This window comes from Tenrec ecaudatus, chromosome 3 (assembly GCF_050624435.1).
Source record: "Tenrec ecaudatus isolate mTenEca1 chromosome 3, mTenEca1.hap1, whole genome shotgun sequence".
NCBI classification, from domain to species: domain Eukaryota; kingdom Metazoa; phylum Chordata; class Mammalia; order Afrosoricida; family Tenrecidae; genus Tenrec; species Tenrec ecaudatus.
The window spans coordinates 160,356,594-160,362,817 of NC_134532.1; the positions used below are offsets into that span (position 1 = coordinate 160,356,594).

Sequence of the window (6,224 nt, forward strand, 5' to 3'; positions counted from 1 at the left end):
AGCTTTCCTTGACTACATAACAGCGAGCCCATTTCAGGGTTTAGTTGCTGATATTTAACTGCTCCAGCTTCCCCTCCTACAGATATAGTTAATTGATATTTGAGTATTCCATCTGGAGAAGTACATGAGTATAGTAACTTTTAATACTCCTATATATAGAAAATCCCAAAGATTCACTTAAACAATTGTATGAGCTAATTGAAAAAAATTGGCAGTGTATCAAGCAATAAGATCAACATGTGGAAATCTGTTGGATTCTTGTATCTTAAGGGTGATGATACTGAAAAAGATAGTAAAATAATTCCATTTACAATAACAAAATAAAAGATAAAATTTTAGTACTAAATTTTATTACAGAAACAAAAGACTTATATAAAGAAAATTATAATATCCTTCAAGAAACCAAAAAGACCTTGCAAAAATGGAACAAGTTATCAGTTTTCTGGATAAACAGGCAAAATACTGTGAAAATGTAGATATTTGCAAAATTAATTTACAAATTCAATGCAACTGTAAACCAAAACCCACTACAATTTTCCAAATAAATAGAACAACTGATTACCAACTTTATATGGAAAGGAAAAAAGCCCTAGGATAAATAAAACATGATTTAAGAAGAAAAGCACAATAAGAAGCTGTGACTCTCAGAACTTAAAACCTACTGTACATCCACTGTCATCAAAACAGCCTGATACTGCTGTTACAGCTACGAAGACCAATAGACTATCATTGAAAACCTAGACATATAACCAAGTACCTGCACATACTTAATTTTTGATAAATACTTAAACCACATTAAATGGGAAAGAGATAGCCTTTTCAATAAAAGGTGTTAGGAAAGTAGATTTTCACCTGTGAAAGAATGAAACAAGGGCCATACCTCACACAAGGTAAAAAAAAAAACAAAAAACAAACTTAAAGTAGATCAAAGACCTAAATATAAATTACACATTTATTAAGATTATTAATGAAAACATAGGAGCAACTGTAATGACCCTAATGCAAGGCATAAAAAGATACCGAGTACAATGAAAAACTATCCACACTGAAGAAGACAAAATAAAGAACTGTCCTCCTAAAATATGACAGTCATGCATACCCAAAATAAGGGTTCTTCGAAAGAGTCAACAGAAAACCCAAAGATTTGGAAAATACTCAATAATAATACATCATATAAAGGGTTAAATTCCCAAATCTATAGAAATCTAAAACAGTTGAACAAAAAAATTTACAAATAATACTATCAAAAAGTGGGCTCAAGACATTAGTACACAATTTACCAAAGATGACATGCAGGGCAGTCAACAATAATATGAAGAAATGCCTAAGATAATTATCAATATGAAAAATACAAATTGGAACAACCATGAGAAATCACCTCACACTGACACGTTTGGCAAAATTCAGTAAAACAGAAAATAAAAAAATATATATTGGAAAGCACGTGGAGAAAAGAACACTTTTGCATTGCTGGTAAGACTGAAGAACTGTACAATCATTATGGAAATAATGATTGTGCCTCCCTAAATAAATGTAAATAAAAATACCAGGTGATCCAGTTCTCTTTCTCTTGGGTATATACCCTAAAGTCATTAAGAATATAACATGAGCTGACATATGTACACTTATATTTGTTGCAGTAATTTTCACAATTTTGTAATTGTAGCAAAATCAAAAAATAAATTTCTCAAATAGAGGGGAAAAAATGGAAATGATCCAAAACCCCAACTACAGAGGAATGGATAAACAAGTTTTGATTCATTTATACTATGGGATTCTATGCATCGATAAGATTGATAGTCCTTTAAACATCACAATCTTTGGGCAAAACTGGAGAACATTATGCTTAGTAAACTCAATCTTACAAGGATAAATATTGAATATCAACATTGTTATAGAGGAAAACACAAAAAGAATGTGGTTTATACACCAATCGACAAGACCTTGATGACCTTGGGGAGGCCAGGATGGAGAGGGAGCAAGAAGTGCAGATGGTTTAGGACAAAAGTGGACGTATATATATGGAGAGAGAGAGATAGAATATTTATTTTAAAAATATATAAACAAATCGAAAAAATCCCTGCAGATTGCCTTCCCTATCCCTCAAACTAAATACTGTTCAAATGGCTTAACAACAACAACAAAGGGGAGTATAAGGAAAATTAAAATTGACTTGGAGGCTTCAGTGACAAAAAGTTCATTTGGAAAAAAGAAAAGAGAAGCAAGTGAGCAATTGATGATGTATTTCAGAGTCAGCGCCTGGCCTCATTTAAGCTGCTGATATTTATTTTCTCTGTTGTTCATTCCCACAGATATAGTCAATGCTAGTTCTGTATAATCTCTCTGGAAAAGTCCATCTGTCTAGTCTCTTTTTAGTTATCAAAAAAAGGTATTATGATTAAGAAGTCCTTAGTCTTACACTCTTTAGCTTTGTTTCTAAAACCTAGGCCATATTTTCCAACTAATGTTTTTCTTTGTTCCTAACTTTCATATTCCAATCCTCATAATTATCAAAGCATCTTATTTACATGTTTGATCAATTTCAGACAGGACATTGGTAAAAATTTCCAATCTATTTTTTATTGGTTTAGTGGTTGGTGTATAAATTTGCATTGTATTTTTATTGACTGAATTTTCTAGTATGCAGGTACATATTGTCTTATCACAGACAGTATTACACTTCAAAATAGATCTTGTTATGTCCTTCATGACGAATATTTCTCTTTCATCATTGAATCTGTCATTTCCTTCATAATAAGCCATATTATTTTCTGATTGAAAATGGCCAATACCATACATTTAAGTTTTCTAATGTTCCATTTAATTTTTCATAATTCTCAATTTTCCTAAGTTTGGACTTGGTACCTTTCAAGTTCCAATTAGTAATAGGAGTTTGCAGCTGCGCCTTCTCATTTTGAGTTGTCACCAACAGCAAATGAATAACCCGAATGCCGCACTCCTAAAGACTCTACTCCATCCATGACTTGAGGTTAATTCTACTTTGAGAAGACCGCTCTTCCTCGGTCGTATTTTCTGTCTTCTGATCTAAGGATCTCATCTTCAGGCTTACAAAGTTGGACTGATATTCAGGATGTTTTCCGTTTCTGACAAAGTTTCCATTCTATCCAAAAGATTCACAGTGATAAATCTTCTCAAGTGAACAGCCTACTCCTTTGTCTGAAAGGTCTTCTGAAATATGTTCATTTTGGACGATTCTACTGGCATCTGAAATAAAAGTGGCATAGCTTAGCACATCACAGCCATGCAGCAGCCACTCTAATGTGATAAGCTGACGGACACGTGGTGGCACTGGGCATGCACACTGAGTTTAACAATGTGACCCAGAGAGCAAGACACTAAAAACACTGGCTACTGCTGCCATTTGTTTGGACAGTTACATTATAAGCAGAGAGGTTGACGCAGAAAGTGATGACTTTTTTTTTCAAACTCCAAAGGACAACCCTTAAAATTTTCTCAAAGGATATAGAAAACTCATAGGGACTTATTTTCAAATTTTAAGCATGTTGAATACTGCATTGTGAGGTGATAAAAAGGCTAAGAAAACTTTGTTGAGGAATTTTTCTTCGAATCATGATAATGCACCTCCTCATTCTAGAGGGAAACAAGGGCTGCCCTATGAAAATTTCATTTTGAAACCTCACATTATGTACCCTATATTCTTGCTATTACCCCTTCAAACTTCTTTTATGTTCCACAAGCTCAAAATTCAAGCATGCCAAAACCACTGTTTGAAGTGATGTAAATTGAAGAGCACAGAATTCTTCAGGAAAAAAATTAAAGATATAAATATAATTCAAAAGTGTATAGACCTAGATGAATGATATATAGAGGAATAGTTTTTAGCACTTTGATACTATGTTTAATAAAGGTTTCTGTGATATATAACAATAATTTTGACCTACCCTTGTTTAATGACCAAAAGAGGTGTTACTTGAGTTTATTCCCTAATACTCAAAGGGACCCTAAAATTAATATTTCTTAGAAAAATATCTCTTCAATATATAGCAGATGTCTTGAAAGGTTAGGTTTCCAGTGGTGATTTACCAAAATCAAGCAGAAATAATAATAAAGGAAAGATTGGCGTGTGTGTGTGCGTGTGTTCTAGAGCAAAATAAAGGAAAACAATGAGAAATAGTATTGCCTGATTAGCACGTAGAATAGATCATGAACAAAATCTCAATTTAATGATATGAATCATCATATATAACCTAGGACAAGTGATCACTCACTCACTGCCACGGAGTCAATGCTGACTTATAGTGACTAGGAGGCAGTGATACATTTAAAAGGAATTGCTGACTCACTTATAGTGACTCTACAGGTGTTAAGAAGTGATCAAATTAAAAGGAACGGGCTGTCTTTAAAAATAATCATTTGATTGGGACTCATACTACTCTTACCACAATCCATACATCTGTTCATTGTGTCAAACGTATTTGGACATTTGTTGCCATCATCATTTTCAAAACTTGTTCAAAACATTTTCTTTCTACTTGAGCCCTTGGTATGAGCTCCTCATTTTTTCCCTGCCTCCCTCATGGACCCTTAATAGTTTTTTGGGTTTTTTTGCTGCAAAAGGAAGCTTTATTGTTTCCATTTGGTCCCCAGCTTGGGGGAAGTGCTCCAGGGCAGTGACACTGCGGCTGGCGCAGGGACAGGTTCAGGCAGAGGGGCTAAGGCCTGCAGTGGGGAGGCAGAGGGCCCCTAGCAGGTGACTTGGCGCAGCAGGTTCCTAGTCTTCTTTGAGAGTGAGCCTCTCGAAGAGATACTCGCCCAGGCCGGCCTGGGGGCTGGCCAGCCTGCGGAGGTTGGTCAGGTGGTCACCCATCTTCTTGAGCACTGTCATCTCCTTGTCCAGGAAGTGGTTCTCCAGAAAGTCACAGAGATGAGGGTTGGTGTGAGTGGACCCCACGGCATGCAGGTCCAGAAGAGCCCGGTTGAGTTTTTTCTCCAGGGCTAGATAGCTTCCATGGCGTCCAGGGTTCGACCCCACTCATCTGAGACGGCTTCTGCACATCCTGGAAGAGGGCGTGGCCGCCGCGCTGGTTCTGCAGCTTCCAGAGACGCTCGGCCCCCTCGTGCTGCTCCTTCGCCAGCTCACAGAAGAAGCGCCCCCCCCCCCTGCTTTCCAAGGCCACATCGTCGCGGTCGAAAAAGAAGCCCAGAGAAAGGTAGGTGTCAGAGGCCCGCAGGTGCAGGTTGACCAGGCGGTTGACGCCGACCTCCGCGTCGGCGGAATAATTCTGACGGATCTGAGAGCTCATGATGCGTCAGTTTGGAGGTCACCACAAGCCAAATAAAAGTGTTCGCTGTTCCCAAGAGGAGGGGCTGGCCAAGAAGATGGTCCCTGAGTTACTTCCGGAAAGAAACCTGTTGCGTGGCGGAGGGTTGGAGGCAGAGAGTCCCCGGGTCTGTTCCGTTCAAACACTGTTGAAGCAAGACACAGATCCACGGGACCGCGGGGCGAGCTTAGCCGGACCCTTAATAATTTATAAATTATTATTTTTTCATATCTTACACTGACCACTCTTTCCCTTCACCCACTTTTCTGATGTCTGTACCTCTTGGAAGGGGTTATATATAGATCACTGTGATTGGTTTCCCCTTTCTCCTCCGACCTTCCTCTTATCCTCCTGGTATTGTTACTCTCATTATTGGTCCTGAGGGGTTATCTGTCCTCATTCACTGTGTTTCCAGCTCTCATCTGTATCCATGGACATGCTCTGGTCTTGCCAGATTTGTAAGGTGCAGTTGGGCTAATGATAATAAAGGGGAGAAAGTATTCAAGGACTTGAAGGATGTTGTATGTTTCATCGGTGCTCTATTGCACCCTGACTGGCATTCTTCCTTGTGACCCTTCTGTAAGGGGACGTCCAATAGTCCACAGATGGACTTTGGGTCTCCACTCTGCACTCACATTGGTATGATTTTGTTCTGGGTCTTTGATGCCTGATACCTGATCCCTTCACCACCTCATTATCACAGGCGGGAGTGCTTCTTCTACGTAGACTGTTGCTTGTCAGCTAGATGACTGCTTGTTTATCTTCAAGCCTTTAAGACCCCAGATGCTATATCTTTTGATAGTCAGATATCATCAACTTTCTTCACCACATTTGCTGAGCATTATGTAAGGCCATGTTATTAGAACAAATTTCATACATTGAGGGAGTACTTGAGTAGGGGGGAGTGATTGTCTTAACATA

At 38.1% G+C, this 6,224-nt stretch overlaps 1 pseudogene; it reads right to left on the reverse strand.

Moving 5' to 3' along the window:
- Positions 1 to 4,742: 4,742 nt before the first annotated feature.
- Positions 4,743 to 5,285, reverse strand: LOC142443644 (ferritin light chain-like; annotated as a pseudogene).
- Positions 5,286 to 6,224: the final 939 nt, after the last annotated feature.